Genomic DNA, 25,643 nt, shown 5'->3' on the forward strand with positions numbered 1-25,643 from the left:
AAAGAAATACTCTAGAAATCAGTCCTGTTTGAAAAAGTAAATTTACCCTGAAATAAGCCAGAAGGTAATTAATATTTCCGGAATGGCGATCCCAGTGGAAATCAATATTGCAAGGGAACACCCACTGCACAAATTGTTTGTCAGGGGTGAATGGGTAGAGCAGGATGAGAAAGTCTGGCTGCAGGAAATTAAACAAGTCACTGCCACAGACTTAGATACATGGCAGGACCAGGGTCCATTACACCAGGCACTTGCCCCAAAAGTAAAAGAAGAGCAATGTAAAATTGCCAAAATAGCGGCTTACCTGTACCTCCACATTGGAGTAATACAGGAAAAATATACCGAAAGCCTAGATCTGGCAATCCCTAGAGAAAACCCAAACTAATCGGACTCTGCAGAGCAAAGTCTACAAAAGAGCCAAGAATCAGAGAGAGAAACCAGACAGTGCCTGACAAAAGTAAAGGAAGATCTGGATCTCCTGCAGCAAGAGAAAACAGAGCAAGATACCAAATTACTGACACTGCAAAAAGAGTGTCGAGAAGGTTGGATTCTCTACAACAGAGCCAACAAAAGCTGGAGCAGCAATTAAGTTATAGTAGAGCCTGGGCAGGGCAGATCATTGCCCTAGAAAGTCAGAATGATGAACTAGGGGAGGCCAAGGGTGGAGGAAAATAATAAATTAATAGTGAAGGATCTCCACACTCAAACAGATTTTGATGAGGAGCGACAGAAATGATATGCCATTAGGAAACAAAGGGACGACCTGGCTGAGCATAGGGGGACTCTATGTCAAGAGAGGGACACCCTAGGCCAGAATGTCAGCCATTTAAAAACAAAGTTAGAAGAAAATCACCTTGCCCTTCAGGAACTTGGTGAAATCAAAAGGGATTATGAAAAGCTGTCAGAGCACACCAGGCGGGTGGAGGATGCTCTGGCAAAGAATAATCAGGCCAGTAATTACCTGCAGCAAAAATTGGCCCAATACTTCCAATTCAGACATGAAGCACAGAAAGAGACAATGAGGCTCTCTGTGAAAAGAATGACAGGCTCCATAGACAAATAGCCATGCAAAAACAACTCATAGAGACCAGTAAGGCCTTAATAGAGGAACAAAAAGGTCAGATTCTGGCATGTCATCAGGGAGTATGGGCTGAAAGAGATGAGGTAAGATGGGAGAGAGAAACCCTTGAGCATAACCTCGGGAACCCTGGCATCAGGGACTTTAATCCCTTCAATTCCATGGACTCTGCCACCCCCATGTCCACTGGCTCATATGAACCAAGGGCCACGGGGATGGTAGACTTCAACACAATGGGAAATATGGGGCTAAAAGATCAGCGCCTCCCAGAAATGGATGGGCGGGCATCTATGTACAGGTTCCCAAGTGCTAGGGCCATCTTCTCTGATCAGGGAGACTCCAGTGAGGGGAGAATCAGAGAACTGGACCCTCAGAAATATCAAATACCTAAAGATCAGTCAGTGAAATTTGATGGGGAACTCCATGAGACTAGGGCCACTAAGAGCATCTTAAAAACCTCTTCCCAGCTAGGATCGTTGGGGGGGGTACTCAGCTAATCCTGGGAGCAAGGGAGAGTCAGAAGACTCTTCTGAGCAACAGAAGTCCCAAGAGACTAGGCCCCCACATCCTGCCAGCCATTCCCAAGCTTTCAGAATCCGGGAGAGCCTAGAAGATCAGACAGCCACCTCTGGTAGCAGTGCCTCTGAGTCAGAGGATGAGTGGACCAGGGTGACCAGAACTAAAAAGGCCAACAAAGTTAAGAGAGCTTTACTCAAAGATCCCCTGAAGCAAATAAAGGCTATTAGGAACGTCATCACGGCCTACCACAAAAATGCCAAATATTCAGTTTGGGAGCAACTTGAATTGTTTGAGCAAATGATGGAGACTTTTCACCTGAAGGACAGCCAAAGTGGACATTTTCACTTGAGTACTCCAGCTTCTTTGCGGGGCTGGAGGATCAGAACCATTCGAGATGGTCCACCTATAGGGCGGCCATCCTAAAGCATTTTTCTATTCATAGAAACCCTCAAGAGGCCCGCAAGGCAGCCTACAACCTGCAATGTGGGGAAGAACACAAGAATTTGTCCAGGAATTGAAACGTGCCTTTTCGCGGATCACCAGGAGGGTGTGCACTGACAGTAGGGAATTTATTAATACCTTCTTTCATGCCCTCCCTAAATACATTATGACCCAGCTAGTGAGGGACTTCCATGAGAAAAGATCACTAGACTGGGTCATTGAACAAGCAACTCGCATCTATGAAGTGCAGAAGCCACTAGAAAGTAAAAATACTAACAAAAGCCTAAAACCAACCAACACCCCTGCTGCTGATAAGGTGATGGAGGTGAAGGTTGCCCCCATTTTAGATATGGAGATGGAGGGCCTAAAAACCTTCCCGCGCAGAATCCTACCAGCCCCAGACCCAGAAGGCCCTTGGGCCAATCCCAAACAGGGAGTCAGGGAGGTAACCACACAAATGGGACCCCTAACTCCCCTGACTACATCAGCCCCGTTACAAGGGCAACAGACCCATCCTGGGCTATGTGTGGACTCCTCCAGCCCAAGGGGGGGATCCAACCAGACAGCTGCCAACCCAGGGAACTTCCCTCCTCACTTTTCCCCAGGAGGGTAGCAATCCCTCAAATGCCGGGCCAAGTTTCTTTCCCCCGTACCCGCCAAACTTCAACCCCCAAAACAACCCATCCTTCTTTCCCCACTTTCCTGAGCCCGGACAGCCCAATCTGGGATTGGGGAGGCCAAGGGTGGAGGGGTACCAACACTATCCCAACCAAGGGTATTACGGGAGAAGGGACAGTTACCCTTCCTGTGATCAACCAAGGGTAGATCAGAGGACCCCGTGACAGCCAGAGCGGGTGTCCCAACTGGATCGCCAGGTCCAGAACATGGGACAGGATCTGGGTCGCATGCTGAGGGCTCAACAGAACCCTCAGATTAGCCGGGCGACTCAGAACTCCTCAAATCAAGGGTCTGGTGCTCCAGAACAATGACGGGAGGAAGAACCCAGACAACCCACTGGTTCCCAGGCAGGAGGCACGGGGGAAGAGGGGTGTAAAACCTTAGAGGAAGCTTCCTTCCCCACTTATGGAAAGCCCCTCGAAACCCCGGAACTGGAACCAACATCACCTGCCCCGAAAATCTGCAACCTAAGGAACAGAGGTCGGGTAGGAGAAATATAGAGCCTAAAAAGGCCCATTTTGTGGAGGAGGTGTGAATCTTCCAATTTGAAGGAGAGGGGTCCTCAGAGGATACTGGGAAAAGGATCTTCTCCTTCAGGGATGGAGGAATTCCTCCCAAAGAGAAATGGGTCCCAAGAGATCCTGATCAAGATTGGGTAGAAGTGGGGGCCGACTTAAAACCGCCCATCATCAAACCCCAGAATGACCAGCAAGAAAATCACCTTGTTCAAACCCATCCTGGTGACTGCCTCCAAACAGGGGGGGCAGCCCAGAATCAGAACCAGGGGAGCCCAAATCTCCCCCCATATTCAACCAGCCTGTTTTTTTTGCAGATCCTCAAGATCCCACACAGGATCATGCCCAAACCTATTCTGGGGACTGCCTCCAAAAAAGGGGAGGAGGCCCAGAACCAGAGGAAGAAGAGTCCCTAGTTCCCCAATGCCCTCCTTCGGACTCTCTCCAACAAGGGGGGACAGCCCTGGATCAGAAAGGGAGGTGTCCGAGACTCCTCAAATCACTGAACATGAAACTGTGTGCTCAGATACGCAAACCATCCGACTCTATTCTTGGGACCGCCTCCTAGGAGGGGGAAGTAACCCAGAACCAGCCCAAGAGGAGCCCCAAACCTCACCAACCACTTCTGTTGACTGCCTCCAGAAAGGGGGTGGGGGGGGCAGCCCAGAAACAGAACAAGGGGAGCCCGAGACTTCCCAAATAGCGGTGTGTCAAAATTCTGTGCCAGATTCTACAACTCCGACACCTTCTCTTGACCCAACTATACCAGTGTCAGAGTCAGAAATAAGCAAATTGACCATCAAGCTTGCCCAGAACACCCATTACCTTTGCCCCTTGAAGGAGAAGGAAGGTAGGTTCTACGACTCCATCCAGGGGCAAGGGCAATGTGCAATTTCAGCACTGGTGGACACTGGATCCCAAGCCGCCTTGCTGTCAAAGGGGGTCTTTGAGCAGCTAAATTCGGGAAGGGGGGAGAGATACCAAATCCCTCTCACCCCTCTTCCTGGACAGCTTCAGAACTGGAAATTAAAATTGGGCGACACAAAATGAAACACCCGGTCTTGGTTTTGGTGCCAGAGGGGACCCCCTCTCCATTAGGGAACGACATCCTCCGTAGGCTGTCTCCCCTCATAAAATGTGTGAACAAGGTCCTCTGGACCCAGACCCACAGGCCAATTAAATTAAAGCAAAGTGTCAACCATGTGAGTCTAAATGGCACGTGCCACATGGTGAACCAAAAACTGGACCTAGTTAGGTTCTACTTTCAGAACAACGATACACCTCATGTCACCATCATAGATATGGGACCATCAAACGGTGAGGTGAACTCTTCTCCATTTCTGCAAATCAACCACCCTTCCAGTCTCAAGTGGCATTCCACCCTGGAGGGAGATACATTAAAATATAATACTAATGTACCATCTGAAATTCCCAAGTTCATAGCCAAAATTGACATCAAACCAGCACAGAACGTAGCTAGCATTCTGAAAAAGGGTGAACAGTGCTTCCTCCCGATTCATTTAAATCACGGGAAGAAGTCTGTCCTCGCCCGATTTGACCTGAATAGCGAAGAAAGCTTCATCAGCAAAGCACTATTTAAAAACTCCCAAAAGACCAGACCTTACCTGCCCTAGAGTCAATGCAGCAATAGGTAAGGGATCTGGAACCATCCCGCTCCAAACATCCTCTGCTTAGCAGTTGTATGATCAAAATTTCTAGGAATAAAAAAAGCATAATAGATACTTGTTGGGTTGTGTAAGGTGTTCCTTCAGCCTGTTATATGAGCCGGGACTTCCTCAACCAACTTGATATTAATTTGGACCCTAGTGATTAATGGAATTTCAGAAATGGAGGCGAGGTGACCATCCCAGGACCTGTCTACAGAATCCGCATACCCAAGGGCAGTTTGGCAGAAGGGGAAGACAAGTGGGTCCACATAAACCAGCTGAAGAGTTGCCATGCCAGGCATACTTTGCGGCAAATAGAGGAGCCAACCGGAAACCCAGAGGAGGAAAATCGGAAACCTAGAAGAATCCACCTGTTAAAACCATTAGTAAACCTAGATGGGGAGTATTGTAAACTGTATTCAATGCATGCATCTGCCCCACTACAACCACTACACCCTCGGAGAGTAGTAGAGGGGAAATTTCCATAACCATGCTATGTTCTGTTTTCTAGCATTGGAACTAAGAATCATCTAATCACCAAGGAGGACCACTTGGGGACCGGGAGGAACAACCCAGGGAGCCCGGAGTGCCGCTCCATACTCCCAACCAAAACCAGCAAGTCTCCTGACCAGAACCGGTGAGGAGAGCGTGTTGTTTCATCACTGATGGGAGAAGCAGCTGAATTTCTCCACAGGATAAAAGAAAAGAACATCCCACTCTCTCGACTTCCCATTGACGGGTGGTCAAAGTCGGGAGGGGGGCTCTGTGGGATGTATTGACCCACCCTTCTATGCTAAGCAGCATCATCCTGCCAGTTATGGGGATAGAAACAGCAACAATGGCAGCAAAACCCTTGTGCGCGCCAAAAACCTACAAAAACCACAAAAACGGTGTGCTTCAGCACACAAAAAGAGGGATGCACAACCTGCCACCCATGGTGCATGTGCAGTGGAATGGAGCACACCCTACAGAAATACGCCAGTGGGTCCCATGACCAGCAAACAGAGTGCACAGAGGAAAACAGCACTTTGCAAATGAAACCCAAAAATGTGCCTACAATTGTCATTTACTTTGTTGCCAAAAACTCCAAAATGCCTATAACACAACATTGTTCAACATTCACAATCTTGCCTGGTGCTAAAAGTCATGCATCTAATGAAGCATTGTAAACATACAAAGTCCTGATACGAAGAGCAAAACATTCATCAGAAAACTGGATTGTCTGAAAACTGACAGCCATGCCAAAATCTGGGTGCAGTACCCAAGGCCGCCTGAATGACAGCTGTCAGAGGAGACTGAGAAAGCTTTAAAATAACCTACAACTAAAAAACAAAGTCTGCTGAATTAGCAAACCTAAACAGGATTGTTTCCAAAAAGGAATACAGATTGTAGTTGTGTTTTGATTCCACAGATTTTAAGACCAAGAAAGAAATGTATTTGTATGTGATGCAACAAATGTGGGTTTTGCTAAATTTAAAAGTTAATTAGTTTGGCTGAAGCTGCAAAACAGGTTTTTCTCACAGATGGAAGGCCGTCCCTCAGTAGAAACTCACAGGGAGGTGTTAATTGCGAGGTTTGAACAGTATCTGATCCAAAGGGCAAAGGAACAATGACCATCCTCCACCCAGGACATTGAAGGTGTGAAAGGCCATACAACTGCTGCAGGAAACTCCTGGCTGACAGAAGCAAATTCCAAAGGAGGGGGCCACGACATGCTTCAAGCAGTGATAAAGACTGACCATTTGCTGTTAACAGGATATGTAATGGACATTTTTAGAAGGTGTATAACTTATTATCAAAAGGGGTGCAAAATCTGAAAAAGTGCAGATTAATTAACCTAATTTTTAGCACTACCTTTGAAAACTTAGTACAACCGTGTAGCTTATTCTGCACAGGAATGGCAATTAATGTGGGTTTATGGGGTCTGTATTTCCGCTAGAATTGTGAAACTTTATACACTCATTCCCATGTTAAACACGCACATTTGTGGATATTTGCATAAAAATTGAAAAGTGTGTTCATAGTGAAAAGGGCAACATTCCGTAGAAAGGGGAAACATGATCCCACAGCTACGGGGTTTTGAGGAATAGCTGCTATGTAAAATATGCAATCTGTATATGTGATTTTTATAGAGGTTGCACATGTGTAAATATGAAAGCAAGGCCCCAATCCTCAAATTATTCTCCCCACTCAGTAAAGCGCTGTGTGGTGTGAGAAGGCCGTTTTAAACCACTATCCAGAAATTCTCTGGCTTGCCACCACTAGGCTTGCCTGAGGAACTTGCCATTCAGCTGATCCACATACCCACAGACTAGGAGAGCAGATCCAATGCCAATCCGGCGACCGGCCTAGACGATCCAGTCCCGTGACTGAAGTGCTGTTTTTCCTAGACCAGATCCAATCCATGACCAAAACTGACGGTCCCAATTAAAACTTATCCAGTGAGTATAAATAGGACGAACTGTGTCCCATGGTATATTTGCATGGTCTTGTCCCTATCCAACCCATCCGATCTTTCATTTAGAACCAGTATTGTTAGGAGTATCTTTGCATTGCCTTATCCCTATCCCACCCATCCTATCTTTCCTTCAGAACCAGTATTGTGAGAACTATCTTTGCGCTGACCATTTTCTTATCTGAAGAAGTCGGGTTTCCTTATCAGGTGGTCATCCTGATCCAGTGACTGTAATCCCTGTGTGGTATTCGCTTCTTCATAGTCATCCCCTAGTGTAAGCAAACTCATTTGTCATTTTTAAAAGTGCATTTCTGTTTTTCATTCTTGCACCGACTTTCCAAAAACGACCTCCACTAAAAACTCCATAACTCCCTCAGTTTTTGTGATAAAAACGAAATTACAACTGTAGCTAACAATTACAATTACAATTACAATTGTAGCTAACATCTGTACCTATCCAGAGAACCCAAAACCACACTGCCACTGCGATTCTCCTGTTATCACGAATATCGCGCACGGAAAAGTTTGCCGCGATTTTAAAATCCTGAGAAATTTGACACGTGCAAAATAGCTTTTAACTGCTTCCGACTTGGACCTTAAGATTTAAATTGTTTTCTGTTGACCAAATCATTGCTTGTGCTTGTATGCAATTATCCAAAGTGGCTCCCATAAGAATTTATAACAATTTCAGCAATTCTGACCATATTTGGTGTTTTTGCCCAGTCCATTCTAAAGTCATTCCTTTAAGCTGAAAAGTCAATTCCGTTTTTCTCTTGTGTTTGCTTGGGGAAAGTGGGACTGATATTCTGTTTGATTTGTGCTATTCCTGAATACCTGCTCTCTCTTCCTACGTCTTTGTATTGCCTATTGTGGGTTGATGGGTGTTGCAGGGGGAACTGCTAACCACAGTGCTATCTGATTTGAACCAACACAAAAGTATTATTTTCTGTGCTGCAACTGTTTTGCTCATTACTTACTCCTTGTGTATTAAAGATATTATTTAGTGTTCTGTCACCCCATTGGTGATTGTTGTTTATCTATTAAAACATATTGTGATTACATTTTTAATACATAAATATTTACCTTTGCAAACCAGCCTGATTCCTGGTTCATTGTGACTGGGGGGGCCGGGGGGGATTCAAGGAGAAGGGTGTCATATGAGTGGTATATCGTTTAGAATAATGAACTTTTAGACAAAAATAAATAAGGATTTCAGATGTGCACTACATGCTTGGCTTTGACTTGGGTGTATGCTGAATTGACATCACTTACAAAAATAACTAAGGTTCTTTGTTGGAAATGGCAGTGTCCAACATCAAGGGGAAAAAGTTAAAGCTGTCTTGGAGTCCACAACGCCGAAAACAAAAAGAGATAAACAGGCCGATTCATGGAATAATTAGCGCGGCGCAAGTGGGCAAAAACGTGCGAATCGCAGTGGAATAGCGAAAATCGCAGTGCAAGTGCGAAAATCGCACGAAAAGCAGCGCACGTCGATTCATGGAAGTCCGTGCGCGAGAAAACCAGCGGATGTGCGATAAAAAAGTGCGCGGCGCACGTTGGCGCACAGGCCATCTAACAGCGTGCGCCAGGTCACAGCGAAAATCGCACAGGCCACAGCGAAATTCGCACATAGCGCGGCGCACGCAACAAAAGTAGGCGGAACACGGGCGTAACACTCGGAATGGGGAACAACTTGCCAAAACGTGGGCGTCACGGGGGAAGTACAGGGCACAAGTGCGCGGAACGCCCACACGCTCGCCTACAACACGTATTCATGGAATAGAATAGGGGAAAAAAGCGCACGCTCAAACCAGCGCACAGGCACAAACACGACCGCCACAAGAAAGCAGGCGGTAGCGTCTCTGCGGCTGTAAGAAATGTGCGCCAAAAGGTGCGCCAACAAATAGCACCTATATACTGCCATGATGAATGTCCTATACTGTGGCCCTCCAGGAAAAATGACGTGCAAAGGGGTACCCACAAACACGGACACCCGCTGACAAAAAATACGTGTGCGTGTATACCGGGGTGCGCGGGAAGTCTCACACGCGATTTCAGCAGGGTACGTGTATCACAGGGGTTCGCGTGAAGTTATTCACGCGATCGGGCCTGGGGGAGCGGGCTACGTGTATTTCAGGGGTTCGCGTGAAGTTTTTCACGCGATCGGGTACTGGGGGAGCGGGCTACGTGTATTTCAGGGGTTCGCGTGAAGTTATTCATGCGATCGGGCCTGGGGGAGCGGGCTACGTGTATTTCAGGGGTTCGCGTGAAGTTTTTCACGCAATCGGGCCTGGGGGAGCGGGCTATGTGTATTTCAGGGGTTCGCGTGAAGTTTCTCACGAGATCGGGCCTGGGGGAGCGTGCTACGTGTATTTCAGGGGTTCGCGTGAAGATTCTCACGCGATCGGGCCTGGGGGAGCGTGCTACGTGTATTTCAGGGGTTCGCGTGAAGTTTCTCACGCGATCGGGCCTGGGGGAGCGTGCTACGTGTATTTCAGGGGTTCGCGTGAAGTTTCTCACGCGATCGGGCCTGGGGGAGCGGGCTACGTGTATTTCAGGGGTTCGCGTGATGTTTCTCACGCGATCGGGCCTGGGGGAGCATGCTACGTGTCTTTCAGGGGTTCGCGTGAAGTTTTTCACACGATCGGGCCTGGGGGAGCGGGCTACGTGTATTTCAGGGGTTCGCGTGAAGTTTTTCACGCGATCGGGCCTGGGGGAGCGGGCTACGTGTATTTCAGGGGTTCGCGTGAAGTTTTTCACGCGATCAGGCCTGGGGGAGCGGGCTACGTGTATTTCAGGGGTTCGCGTGAAGTTTCTCACGCGATCGGGCCTGGGGGAGCGGGCTACGTGTATTTCAGGGGTGCGCGGGAAGTTTTACACGCGAATAGCCTGGGCGCGTGTATTTCAGGGGTGCGCGGGAAGTTCCACACGCGAATAGCCTGGGCGCGTGTATTTCAGGGGTGCGCGGGAAGTTCCACACGCGAATAGCCTGGGCGCGTGTATTTCAGGGGTGCGCGGGAAGTTCCATACGCGAATAGCCTGGGCGTGTGTATTTCAGGGGTGCGCGGGAAGTTTTACACGCGAATAGCCTGGGCGCGTGTATTTCAGGGGTACGCGGGAAGTTCCACACGCGAATAGCCTGGGCGCGTGTATTTCAGGGGTGCGCGGGAAGTTTTACACGCGATTTCAGCACGGTACGTGTATTTCAGGGGTTCGCGTGAAGTTTCTCACGCGATCCGGCCTGGGGGAGCGGGCTACGTGTATTTCAGGGGTTCGCGTGAAGTTTTTCACGCGATCGGGCCTGGGGGAGCGTGCTACGTGTATTTCAGGGGTTCGCGTGAAGTTTTTCATGCGATCGGGCCTGGGGGAGCGGGCTACGTGTATTTAAGGGGTTCGCGTGAAGTTTCTCACGCGATCGGGCCTGGGGGAGCGGGCTACGTGTATTTCAGGGGTGCGCGGGAAGTTTTACACGCGATTTCAGCACAGTACGTGTATTTCAGGGGTGCCGGGGAGTCCCACATGTGATTTGACAGTGTGGGTCCTCCCAGGTGTTCCCTGTACACCCTCCACGGCCCCTGCAGGCAGCCCACACCACAGGGGACTACCCTGCATCCCGGGTCATGTCCCGCAGGCAGCCCACCCAACATGGGCATGCCCCCCAGCAAAGGCACATGTCTCCTTGAACTAATGAACACCAACTCATGTCCCCCACCACCCCCACCCCCCAGCACTGTGGGGCACCTGCCAGCAGGCCCCCACCCATGTCCAACTCATGTCCCCCACCACCCCCACCCCCCAGCACTGTGGGGCACCTGCCAGCAGGCCCCCACCCATGTCCAACTCATGTCCCCCACCACCCCCACCCCCCAGCACTGTGGGGCACCTGCCAGCAGGCCCCCACCCATGTCCAACTCATGTCCCCCACCACCCCCACCCCCCAGCACTGTGGGGCACCTGCCAGCAGGCCCCCACCCATGTCCAACTCATGTCCCCCACCACCCCCACCCCCCAGCACTGTGGGGCACCTGCCAGCAGGCCCCCACCCATGTCCAACTCATGTTCCCCACCACCCCCACCCCCCAGCACTGTGGGGCACCTGCCAGCAGGCCCCCACCCATGTCCAACTCATGTCCCCCACCACCCCCACCCCCCAGCCACCAGGGTCACCCTCCACCAGGCCCCCACTCATGTCTCCCACCACCCCCACCCCCCAGCCACCAGGGTCACCCTCCACCAGGCCCCCACTCATGTCTCCCACCACCCCCACCCCCCAGCCACCAGGGTCACCCTCCACCAGGCCCCCACTCATGTCTCCCACCACCCCCACCCCCCAGCCACCAGGGTCACCCTCCACCAGGCCCCCACTCATGTCTCCCACCACCCCCACACCCCAGCAGTGCAGGGGCAGCCTCCACCAGGCCCCCACTCATGTCTCCCACCACCCCCACACCCCAGCAGTGCAGGGTCACCCTCCACCAGGACCCCACTCATGTCTCCCACCACCCCCACACCCCAGCAGTGCAGGGGCAGCCTCCACCAGGCCCCCACTCATGTCTCCCACCACCCCCACCCCCCAGCCACCAGGGTCACCCTCCACCAGGCCCCCGCTCATGTCACCCACCACCCCCACCCTCCAGCCACCAGGGTCACCCTCCACCAGGCCCACACTCATGTCACCCACCACCCCCACACCCCAGCAGTGCAGGGGCAGCCTCCACAGCCAAAAAGCCCTACCAAGTAACCCATTCACCCACATGGAAATGGGAATCACATGTTACACCCCCAATGTTCATAAAGCTAATGAACCCATGTCCGTCACACACAATGGTTGCAATTGAATGGGAAAACACACAACATGACATGCATGAAACCAATGAGATGATACCACACAGTGAAGTATGCAAACAAAATTGTATTTGAAAAAATTAAAGAATGCTAAAGAAAGAAAACTAACTACAATGTGAATGTGAGAAAAAAGAGCTGCATGTCCGTATAAAAACACAAAACTGCAAATCAGAAAACAGAAAAAAAAAAAAATTATGTCCAAAGTCAAATGTAAAAAAATCTCCATGCAAAAAATAAATATGTACAAAACTAACAAGGGTCCATGAGCCCAACTGAACAAAGGAAACCTACTAAAAAACCTACCTAAAAATCAACTATATACAAAAAGTGGAGCAGTGTTCGTCGACTCCAAATCATAATAAGAAAGAAAGGAAACATAAAACTAAAGAACTATATACAAAGGCGTCGGGCAAGTCCAGCGGCTCACTCCGTGGTGTCCTGGGCCAGGGCATCATCGAACTCCTGTTCGATGTCCCGGAGGCGGTCCAGTTCCATGGCCCGAGGGTCCGCAGGGACGACGCCGTGTCCTCCTCCAACCCCCTGCGGATTGCCTCGAGGCACTCGGCCCGCCTCAGGGACCTCCGCATGGAGTTCTCCGCCCTGACCATTGTGAGCCGCGCCTCTTCCCTCGCCGCCGCTCCGCACCTAAGGCGTGGCCCAACCGCTGCCACACGGAAGACACTCTCTGTCCTGGGTCCCCCTGCCCTCCGGCCGATGCCTGCCCCTCCGATGTCGAAAGCCCCGAGCCTTGATGTCTCCCACCATGTTGCTGCTGCTGCTGCTCTGCCTCTGCCCGTGCACTGCCTCCTGCTGCCTGCACATCCTCCGCCGGCTGGGGTGCAGTTGTTGATGTGGCCACCCCTGCTGGACCTCCGACTCCCGACTGTGGCAGGGATGCCTCCTCCACTAGCCTGGCCGCACCGTCAGAGGCAGCTCCACAGGGCACCCAGGTGACTGATGGGTGGGAAGATGGCACAGAGGACGACTGGCGCGTAGGGGGTCCAGTTGAGGAGGGGGTCGGAGCAAGCCCCATCAGATGGAGGAATCCGGCCTGGGTGACCTGTCCCAGCAGGCTGACGTGGTCAACGAGCCATTCGAGATGACGTGCAGTCTCTCCATGAAAAGACTGCAGGTCACCTCGCATGGCCCATTGACGCAACGCCACACCAGCCAGGACAGGCTCAACCCGGACCTGGATGGCCACGTCCGCAGGCAGAGGAAGGCCAGTTGACGTCAGCTCATCCCCTGCCTGAAAACGGGTCTGGACGTAGGCATCCCTGCTGGTGCAAGATGATGCAGGGACAGGATCGGGGACAGGATTGCACACAGGCACCTCCGCGGCCGCCTGTGCTGCCTCCTGTCCCTGGTCCTGCACTGCACCACTAGCACCAGTGGGATCCCCACCTCCAGACCCCGTCTCTGGTGCTTGCACGGCCCCCTCCTCCACCAAACCCCCCACCAACCTGGATGACTCCGTGCCATCTTCCCCTGTTGGGCCCTGTGGGGTCCCAGCTGCCCCTTCTGCTGCCGAGGAGTCCAACTGCAACCTCCGCCTCTTGGACCTCCTCCCGGCAGCTGCGGCCTGGGACGCGGCACCGGACTCCTCACTCCCCGACGAGATGACAACACGGGAGGGGAGCCGGGCCTTGCGTCTCCGGCTGGCGGTCGGATCCCCGCCGCTGTGCTCCACAGCACCTTCTCCGCCCTCTTCTTCAGTTGACGCTGCAGACAGGGAGAAACAAAACACAGGCATCAGGGCACTGTACAATGGACACATACACGCATGACAGTTGCACATGAGTGGCATTGGCAAACCTCAGACATGTCATCACAATCCCCAACACACATGTCATTGCAAATCACACACATGAGCCATACCACAGCCATATCGCAACTGCCACCACCATCCCTACACATACAACAGCATCAGCAGCCAAAGGGGAGCCAGACATCACATGCAACACAGGAAGTGCACCACACATGTACACACAGCACCACACTTGCATGCATGTCTACACCTCTGCCAAGTGTTGCACTGTTCAGACGGGCATCCATGTCACATCTGCCAATCAGGCTTCCACATACTGCTGTCACATGCATCCATGTTGCATCACTGTTGCACCCTTGACAAATACACACACATGCACATGTACACAGTGCTCATACATGCAGCCGAAAACAACATACATGCCTGACATCACGGACATGTCTACTTACATACACATTCATCCAAACATGTGTGCACGCACAACTGCATTTGCCATGCAAGCCCACACACATAAGCACCATCCATGTCTCACACATTACAGCCCTTGCATGTGTCAGACCCACGGCCCTTTACACCCCCACCCATACTCGACCTCATATAAACAGATGTGCAACCGGCACAATGCCGAATAATCACCACACGCTCTGCTCACAATCAGGATGCATGTACACTCACCGCTCGACTCCAGACGGGTCTGCTTCTCTAGGACCTGGACGTGGAGCGCTGGGGATATGCGTTCCAGGACCCCCATCTGTTCTTCCGACAAGTGGCCCCGGCGCCCCTTGGCATCCGCTGCCTTCAAGAGACGCCGGGCCTTGTTCAGGGTCCTGGACCTGAAGTCCTCCCAGCGCTTCCTGACATATTTGTAAGTCCCGGACTGCCACCCCCTCCGCGTTGATGGCAGTCACGATGTCAGTCCAGATCCGAGTCCGTCCTTCCTTGTCGCCGCGGGAACTTCCGAAGAGGGCATCATACTGCCCCAGGACTTGCTCCACCAGGACACCAACTTCGGTGGCACTGAAGCTGGTGCCCCTCTGCCTCTCTGGTCGGGGAATGTCAGTGGTCACAGATGGTGTTTGCCCCGACATGACAACCCCAGAGGCAGGACTGGGTGGGCAACTGGGTCCTGGGGCTGGGCTGTGGAGCGATGGAATTCCAGTTGGGAGTCTTCGGTTCCAGCAGGGGTGGTCACAGCAACAGCACCCCTGGCTGATGTGCAGGCAGCAAATGGCAGTGCACGTGGGCAGCAGGCAGTCAGGCAGCAGCAGATGGCAGGTGGGAGCGTGCTCGGGGCTCTGGGGGGCAGTAGTTCGGCCTTCTGGGCAGGAGCGTGGTCTTCCGTGTGCTTACGCGTGGCCAGCTTGGTACGGAGTGATTTGGCACGTGAAAATCCTGCACGTCAGCGTGAAAACCGAGGAAAGGCCCTTAGCGCGTAAGTGCGTCAGCACGCATACGCGAATCTATTGGACCAAAGGCCCTCAGCGCGTAAGTGCGTCTGTGACGTGACCCGCACGGGTGTTTCCCACACAGCACGTGATGACAGAGCACACGTGGAAAGACTGCACGTCAGAGTGTCATCGTGTGTAATTGGACAGCACGGCAGAGTCTCATTGCGTGTAATTGGACAGCACGTCAGGGTGTCATCGCGTGTAATTGGACAAAAGTGCGCGTACACGCGATTGGCCTATGTACGTGTATATCAGGTGTGCGCGGACACTTACACACGCAAGTACGTCAGCGCACCTGTATCCCGGTGTGCGCGGGAATTTCCACACGCTATTGGACTGGGTACTGGATTTCAGGGGTGCGCGGGTCACACGCTCGCCTACAACACGCGCGACGCATTAATTTGCGCGCTAAAAAAATAACATAGCTCAGACCCAGGATGAACATACCGTTCCTAGCAGCAGTGGGCGTGGCCTACCAAAGGAGGAGGAGGAGGAGGATAGTCAGGGCCAGAATATTCACACCCAGAACCAGCCTTTTCGGGATGCCTGATGACCAGGTGCATGGGAGGTACAGGTTTCCACCACACATCATACTGGACCTGGTGAGTGAGTGGGAGGATGACCTCACATCACCCACCCTGTGCTCCCAAGCACTCAGCCCCCTGGAGAAGGTCCTCAATGTACTGCACTTCTTACCACTGGATCATTTCAGCGGACAAGTGCCATTGTGGGTGGTGTATCACAGGCCACCCAGTCACGCTGCCTACACCAGGTCTTGAACATCATCACTGCACGCCCATCAGTCCGCAGGCACATATACCTGGCCAGAACCCCTGCAGAAAGGCATGCTGCCGCCCTGGATTTCTACGCTGTGGCACGATTCCCCAAAGTGCTAGGTGCCATCGACTGCACCCATGTGGCTCTACGTCCCCCCAGGGCATCTGAGCACATCTATAGGAACCGCAAGCACTGGCATTCCATCAACGTGCAGGTAGTATGTAATGCCAAGGGAATCATCACCTCAGTATATGCCAACTATCCCGGGTCCACCCACGACAGCTACATTTACTGAATGTCCACCCTAAGCCGGGACCTAGAAGCTGGGCGGCATGGCGATACATGGCTGCTTGGTGAGTATGAATGCCATTGCACATGCATGCATGTCAGATACTGAACAAGGTCACAACCCCACCAATGATACCAATCACCACCTCCACAGGGGACAGTGCCTACCCTCTCAGCCCCCACATGATGACGCCAATTCGGAACCCCACCACGCCACCCCAGGTAAGATATAACGCAGGCCACATTACAACCCGGGGCATAGTGGAGCGCACATTCGGAGTGCTGAAGTCACGCTTTCGCTCCCTTGACCGTTCTGGCGGGCAGCTGTTGTACGCTCCCCCAGTAGTGTGCAGGATCATAGTGCCAGCATGTGTCCTGCACAACGTTGAAACACGCCGGGGCCTGGCCGTGGACATGGTGGTGCCCCCCCATCCCCAACCACATGCACAGCCGCTGCGCATGGGAGGGGAAAGGGCACGGGGGAGGCAGACCGTACACAGCTAGTGGCTAATTACTTCACATAGAAATCACACCCCTGTGGAGTGCACACTGCCCTGGCACATTCCATCTGACAATCAATGATGACTCAACCTGACACTGACCCTGAATGTCTGGAGAAAGAACCGTGAAAACCATATCAGCCTGAGATTGTTCACCTGGAAGTGTCACAATGTGTGCATCCCTACCCACACAGACACCACCAATGCAGTTTTGTGAAGTTACACATTCAAGCAGCTAAAATGAATACCCCCTTGCAAAATGCAACAAGAGGACAGTGCCATGTCAGCCAACCCAACCCCAGCACCGCCACACCACACACAGTGCCATGTCATGCTATTTGCAGGTAAACAAAATAATCCCCACAACATGACACTAGTGTCACAATGTACAGTGTCCCTATTAGATACTTGCAACACCTGAAATGCTCACAGTAATGCCGGACCAACAACAAACTTGAGCACGTACTACCATTAACATGACATCACTAATGTTAAATATTAGTAGTCTCACCACCTGGAAATGCCTGCACTCCCACCACTACCAACTGTGCAGTGTTGGCGCCATGTAGAGTTGTAGGTGCACTGCTGCCAACATGGACCACATCTCCAGACTAGAGGTCCTTGTGTAGACATGAGGAGGGGACCTGCAAATTGGGAGGTAGACACAGAAGATGAGTTACACATCAATGCAACATGCAGTGTACAACACAACAGCAATATGCACTAGGAATGTATACACAGTATTGACTACAGACTGCCCACACAGCTCATGGGAGTCCAACGTCACTGTGTAATTCACTGTCACTTGGGCACACCCTTTGCAAGCCCATGGAAACGGGAAGCAGGAGGGGTGTGTGTGACTCAAACCCAAGCATCTGAACCAAATACATTACAAGCCTGCATGTGCCCAGCCACAATGCAGCGTATGCCCACAGGAACCACGGAAGCCAACAAATCGTCCCAAAAAAATTGGGAATAAAATAAATAAAAATGAAAATAAAAATAAAAATAAAAAAAAATCAAAAATGGCCATTGAAGGGCCCGGGGGGGTTGGGGAGGCCACCCAGGAGGTCCGAGGACAGGATGCACACCAGAACCCACCTGCGTGGATCCTGGGAAAATAAAACACCTCCATGGGCTCATGGCCCACACGGCTACCCTATTGTGGGAGTATCACTGCTGTCGCTATTATCACCCTGTGCAGCTGCATCCGGAGGTGGTTGCACTATGGGAGGCAGCCCACGCAAGGCCCTAGTCTGCTCCTCCATGGCTGCAAGCATGCGGGTGTGGTAGGTCTGGTTCTGGAGGATGAGTGTGCGGAGGTCCCCATGCAACAACTCACGGGATGCCCGGACCTCCGCCCTCGTTGCCTGCATCTCAGCTGAGAGCGTACGGGTGAGACGCTCCAGCTGCTGTTCTGTCCTTTGGTGTGTTGAAGCCTCAAGCTCAACAAGAGTCGTCCTGAGGTGAAGGAGCTCCTGCCTCAGGGCTTCCCTGTGGCCCTGGGACTCAATGGAGATGGCCTCCTGCAGAGTCGCCAGTGCCGCCCGCCTGTCCCTGTTGGACCCCAACATGTCCTCCCTGTGTGACTGGCAGATGGAGTTGGTTGCCTGCTCTAGTCGCTCCATCAGCCTTTCAGGGGGGACAATGGAAGTGGCCACCCTATCCATGGCCTGAGCCATCATCTCGGATGATGCTGCCTGTTGTGTTGCCATACCGTAAATGGATTGCTCCCATGCGGTATTGCCAGGTGGCGTACGGCCACCACGTCGGCGGGCACCACACCTGTCTGGGGCAAGGCGAACTGCGCCTTGCTGTGCCGGCACTGCCTGAGGCTGCAGGACTGCATTCCCCCTCTGATCTGCTGGCCCAGGAACAGGATCAGATGTCGCGGAGTGTGACCCTGCATCCGTAACCACCAAAGGCGTAGCTGCCAACACTGACATCCCCATTGAGGGTTCTGACCCTGGTGCAGGTGGGTGAGACAGAACAGAATCCCTCCCTGGAACACTCACCTGCGACGGCACGTAGGTCTCATCCAAATCAACACCTGAGTACAGCTCGGGGGAGGTGCAGCCAGAGACACCCCTTGAGAGCACAACCTGCAGCAGTTGTGGGTTCTCACCCACCACCACACCACGTCCCTCACTGGTGGTTGGTCGGCCCTCGGACCCCTCCTGGGTCTGCACCATCTCCACAACCCCAGCAGTATCAGGTGCGTCTTCCCCTGCAAAGACATGAAAACAAAGAAATGGAAACAGGCATTAGCACCATGGCACACAATGAGGGCTGAGAAGCAAGAGAAACAGTACTTGTTTGACACATGTCCCACATGACTAAAACCCTCCCATGCATGCACCCTCACTGCGTATGAAGGGCAGGCAAATGGCACACACTGATGACACCAAGATGGAAGATGAACACATTTTCTGCATGCTGCCTGCCAGTGGCATCACACATTGGCCTGTGATTGGCAGGTGAAACACACATGCCATCACACAGATGGCATGTACCATTGATATTGAGTGAAGATGGAGAGGAGGGCAGCACCTATTCATTCAGTCCAGTTCCCGCATGTAATAGCTTTTCTAATTCAAACAGGTCAGATTCTTCACCTGGAGCTGCCAGTCCGAAATGGTGCAATTGCACAGGGACATGTTTGTACAAATGATATCCAGGTAACAAAGTCACTCCACTTTACCATAGCCATGTCAGACATGTGACTAGAGGACTGCGACATGCCTAGTAATAGTGGTGGAATGCAAACAATCTGACTAAATGAACAGTGAAAAATCAAGCAACAATGTTGTGGCAAGGTGACACTTCAAGGGCAACTGGCGTGCAGTTGGGCTAGATGTCTACTGTTGGCAGAAGGGATACTGCTATGGCCAAATGCAGCTGCGCAGGATGTATTGCATGAAGCACATGGCTGACCCATACGACTCAGGCGCACACGCTCTCACCTGTCACACAAACAGAAGCCCTCACACACACCATGCACATGGATGACACACACATGCATGTGCACTCACCGGACAATGCCTCGTAATCAGCCAGATCTCCCACGCCTTGGATCTGTTCCTCCGTGACGTAGGTCCCAGCGACTGACTCATGTGGAGTGAGTTCCATGTCTACTACTGGAGACCCACCTCCAGTCACTAGAGTTGCGGCATGACTTGAGGCCAGCTTACTCTGCCCTGCGCTTTAGGTCATTCCAGCGCTTATAGCAATCATTGGCTGTGCGCCTCACGATTCCAAGGGCACTTACGATGTCCGCAACGGTCTGCCAGTGTGCCTGGCGTTGTGCAGGTGTGGTCTTGGATCCTGCAACAATGACCATCTCGTTGTCATGTGCGGACACATACTCGACAAGTGCATTCAGTTCGTCATCCGTGAAGCTGGGCTTCCTGGATGGGCCGGACTGTGTAGCCGTGTCTGGGGCATCAGCCTGTGCCGGACGAGCACTCTTCCTCTTCCGCTTGGAAGGTGGTGGTGATCCTGAGTGTCCTGCGCCGCTCTGGTCACTAGGGGCAGAAGCCCTGGTGGACTCTGTATCAGGAGTGTGGGATTGCACACTCAGCATGGGAGTTGGTGCAGGCATTGGCTCTAGTGTGATGGTGTCAGGGGGAATGTCAGCAGCATGGACTAGGACCGACACTGTCCAGGCTGGGTGTGTGAGGGCTGGGGTGGATGGAGCCGCAGCTGCCCCTGCAGCCTCTCCGCCCTGCCTACTTGGTGCAGCAGATGACCTTGCTGCCCCAGATGCACGTGGCATGGTGACATCAACGTGCACCAGCGCACGTGTCATAGGCCTGCTGACCTGGAAGTCAGCCATGGAGTCAGCCAGGTCTGGTGCCACAATGGGCTGGTCCAACAAGGGCTGAGCATGGATGGTGTCAGCCACATCAGCCTCAACGGGAGGGGGAGGTGGGGATTATGGGTGCCCTTGACTGGTCCTCCACACATGGGGGGACAGGCTCACCCTGCAAGTAACGACCACGTCCCCTACCGGATCTACCACGGCCACCACTTGTGGCTCTTCCACCTTTGCCACCCTTATGGAATCCTCGCCTCCCAGCCATGGCACTGATGTTAATGTGCGTATGGGAGTGGCTGTAAAATATTGTCCTGGGCAATTGGGGGTCAAAGGGGTTGGGTACCAGATGGTAATTGTACCCTAGTGCTCTTGCAAGGCTGATTGTAACCCCTGGGGAAATATGACGGGTCACGCTACGCACAGGAGCCCCAAATAAGGGAGATGACGTGCACGCAACCCCTCCTAGACCACGTGTGCAGAAAGAAAAACCTGCACTACGCTGTGGCACCCAGTAACACAAGAATGAACGTATGCGTGTCACACGCAGCCTAGAATGACCTCTGAAGGGGTAGGCTACACACGGGGCAAGCAAAGATGTTAGATACGTGCGTGACTCACCGTCTGCCAGGTAAAAGAGCGTGAAAAAGGAGCGCGTTTGGTTGGCAACACCCCCGCCAAAAGAAGATTTGTACGCTGTCTGAGGAGACAGGACAACAGTAGAAGGGAACACTGTTTGAGGGAACAGGCCCAGGTAAACCAGTAAAAGAGAAAAAAGAGAAAAAGCTGTCAGAGGTAACAGGGAATACGAACTTGAAACGCCGTGAAGTAAATCGCGTGTGAAACGACAAGAAGTACAGAATTCACCCACTCGCTCTCCACGAAAAGCATGTACAAGGAAATGGTGTTCTACACGTACCTTTTATACAGGCCCACACGTCCAGCGTCACTTACGCGCTAGGGTCATTTCCACCAATTACACGCTTTGTCACTTCTGCGTGTAGGGCCATTTCCACCAATCACACGCGATTACACTCTGACGTGCAGTCTTTCCACGTGTGCTCTGTCATCACGTGCTGTTGGGAAACACCCGTGCGGGTCACGTCACAGACGCGCTTACGCGCTGAGGGCCTTTGGTCCAATAGAATCGCGTATGCGTGCTGACGCGCTTACGCGCTAAGGGCCTTTCCTCGTTTTTCACGCTGACGTGCAGGATTTTCACGTGCCAAATCACTCCGTACCAAGCTGGCCACGCGTAAGCACACGGAATACCACGCTCCTACCCGGAGGGCCGAACTACTGCCCCCCAGAGCCCCGAGCACGCTCCCACCTGCCATCTGCTGCTGCCTGACTGCCTGCTGCCCCTGCACTGCTGGGGGGTGGGGGTGGTGGTAGACATGAGTGGGGGCCTGGTGGAGGGTGCCCCTGCACTGCTGGGGGGTGGGGGTGGTGGTAGACATGAGTGGGGGCCTGGTGGAGGCTGCCCCTGCACTGCTGGGGGGTGGGGGTGCAAGGGGACATGAGCAGGTGTGCAGGGTAGTCCCCTGTTTTGTGGGCTGCCTGCAGGGGCCGTCGAGGGTGTACAGGGAACACCTGTGAGGACCCACCCAGCCTAATCGCGTGTAAAACTTCCCGTGTACCCCTGTAATACACTTACCCAGCCAAATCGCGTGTGATAATTCCCGCGCACCCCTGAAATACACGCGCCCAGGCTATTCGCGTGTGGAACTTCCCGCGCACCCCTGAAATACACGCGCCCAGGCTATTCGCGTGTGGAACTTCCCGCGCACCCCTGAAATACACGCGGCCAGGCTATTCGCGTGTGGAACTTCCCGCGCACCCCTGAAATACACGCGCCCAGGCTATTCGCGTGTGGAACTTCCCGCGCACCCCTGAAATACACGCGCCCAGGCTATTCGCGTGTGGAACTTCCCGCGCACCCCTGAAATACACGCGCCCAGGCTATTCGCGTGTGGGACTTCCCGCGCACCCCTGAAATACACGCGCCCAGGCTATTCGCGTGTGGAACTTCCCGCGCACCCCTGAAATACACGCGCCCAGGCTATTCGCGTGTGGAACTTCCCGCGCACCCCTGAAATACACGCGCCCAGGCTATTCGCGTGTGGAACTTCCCGCGCACCCCTGAAATACACGCGCCCAGGCTATTCGCATGTGGAACTTCCCGCGCACCCCTGAAATACACGCGCCCAGGCTATTCACGTGTGCAACTTCCCGCGCACCCCTGAAATACACGCGCCCAGGCTATTCGCGTGTGCAACTTCCCGCGCACCCCTGAAATACACGCGCCCAGGCTATTCGCGTGTGGAACTTTCCGCGCACCCCTGAAATACACACGCCCAGGCTATTCGCGTGTGGAACTTCCCGCGCACCCCTGAAATACACGCGCCCAGGCTATTCGGGTGTGGAACTTCCCGCGCACCCCTGAAATACACGCGCCCAGGCTATTCGGGTGTGGAACTTCCCGCGCACCCCTGAAATACAAGCGCCCAGGCTATTCGCGTGTGGAACTTCCCACGCACCCCTGAAATACACGTACCCTGCTAAAATCGCGTGTAAAAGTTCCCGCGCACCCCTGTAATACACGTACCCTGGCTAATCGCGTGTATAACTTCACACGTACCCCTGATATGCACGTTACCCGCTTTGCGTTCCTTGTTTGGCAGCCCTGTAAACTGGTCCAGGGTTAGCGCAGCCCTTTGCGATGATTTAGCGATTGTGATGGCTTTTCCTTGCGCGAGGGCATTCTTGGGGGCGTTACTGGCGCTGCTGCAGGGTCGCTGCGATACTCTGCGCCACGGCTGGTTTGGGAGCCTAAAATCCATGAATACGCTGTGCGCGGAAATCAGTTTTAGCGCACGTGCCTGGCGCAGACAATCGCACGCGGACACTCTGCGCCAGCCGCTTGCGACACTTTTCTGCGAAATTCTATGAATTACCCTGATAAGATCTTTGCTAGGGTTAATTGGATGCTATCAAAGGTTTCTACCTTATTTGTCTGATAAAACAGCCAGATTGACTGACAAACTCTGCAAAGCAGAACCCCAGCCACCCATACAGGATACGGATGATGAAACATGTTATGGGGTGCTCAAACACACCTTATGTCACATTCCTATTCTCAAGGTAGCAGACTTTGCTATGGACTTTATGTTACAAACTGACACTTCATTGACAGGTTTAGTTGCAGTATTGTCCCAGATCCATGACGGGCTTAAACATCCCGTTCTCTACACTAGCCAAAAACTGTTCCCCAGAGAAAATATCTATTCAGCGATTGGACTTGAAACATTGGCAATTAAGTGGGCCATCATACATCTTACGTACTACTTATTGTGCAGAAAACATAGACTGATCACTGATCTGTCCCCCCTAATATGGATCTGTCAGAGGAAAGAGTCCAACCCAAGAGTTATTTATACGGTGGTTCTTGGACTTACAACCTTATCCCTTCTCAGTGGAACATCAAAAGGGTAAAGACCAAGGAAATGTGGATTTTCTATTTGAGGTTCCCCTGTGAAGCAAATCAGTGCAAGCCACAAAGGGGAAGGGTATGTGAGAAAACTGAAAGTATTCTCCCACCTACTCCCTCAGGATCTTCCATTCAGGTAGCCAGGGAAGGGCCATCACTTTTGAATCCCAACCTGGGGGTGGACAAGCGAGGGAGGATTCCATGAGTGGAGGGTCATGAATGATTGGGAGGAGGATACTCAAGTGCAAGACATGGTATTCCCCCAGTCCCAATAACACCCCAACCTACTCTCCCTCAGCCTTTCTGGGGTATTTCCAATCTCACCCCAATTCCCCCTCCCATTTCCAACAAATACTGACACAAGGGAGAGGCAACTAAGATCAGTAAAGATTACCCATAGGAATACTATGCAGAAAATGAGGGAAACCTATCATAGAAACAACTCAAAGTGTCTCACTGAAAGAGTCAGGCAGGGTCTAACATTTGATAGTAACTATTCACACCTGACTCCACTTGACTGGTCTTTTCACTATAAAAGGTGTGGTCTGACACAGAGGTATGAGCGAGTAGGACAATAAGCAGGAGAGCGACATGAGAGGAGAACCAAGATGACCGAGTTGCTCAGGACCAGATGCCAGTGACCGGGATGGCGAGATGCTGAGGAACTGCAGTGCGAGAGAGTAGAAGCTTGGGGAGGGAGCCGTGTCTCCAGGAAGCCAAGAAGGGTCTGCATATGGGAACTGAGAGGCGTGCTGGTCCCCTGCAGAATCTGTGTCCGAGGGGCAGGCGATGAGTCCCTGATCTCGTAACAAAGTGCCCTGTGGAGCTGAAGCACAAAAAACAGCTGGTGAGTCTGAATGCATTGCAGAGCCGGGTTGTGAAGAGCATGATATAGTAACACGGGAAACGCATAAGAAAGAGAACCATGTTTGTGGGAGTGTTCAATTGAAGATTTCAAAGAGTCCAAGGACATTGATACAAGTAACAGTGTAAAGTATAAGTGTGAAACTGGGAAGACGCACATGTGTGCAAGAATAAAGAATGTCAGATTGGACAGTGAATTAATGTGAATGCAAGGGGGGCTAGAAGCCTGTGAAAGAGGTGCAAGAGGCACAAAGGGAAATGGAAAGAGGTGCAAGAGGTACAAATGGAAATGGAAAAGGTGCAAGATGCACGAAAGGAAAGACTAATGCAAACAGGGTGTGAGTGACCCGGAAAGACAGAAACAAGCACATAGGTGTGTGGTAAAGTAGAAGAGGCGGGCAAGAGGCATGACAAACAAAAGGAATAAAAGGACAGTGCAAGTGTGCACGACAAAGGGAAAGGAGCACATGAAACCAAAGAGAGGGGAAAGAGGGTT

Source organism: Ambystoma mexicanum, chromosome 9 (genome assembly GCF_040938575.1).
Source record: "Ambystoma mexicanum isolate Mex_15411 chromosome 9, UKY_AmexF1_1, whole genome shotgun sequence".
Taxonomy (NCBI): Eukaryota; Metazoa; Chordata; class Amphibia; order Caudata; family Ambystomatidae; genus Ambystoma; species Ambystoma mexicanum.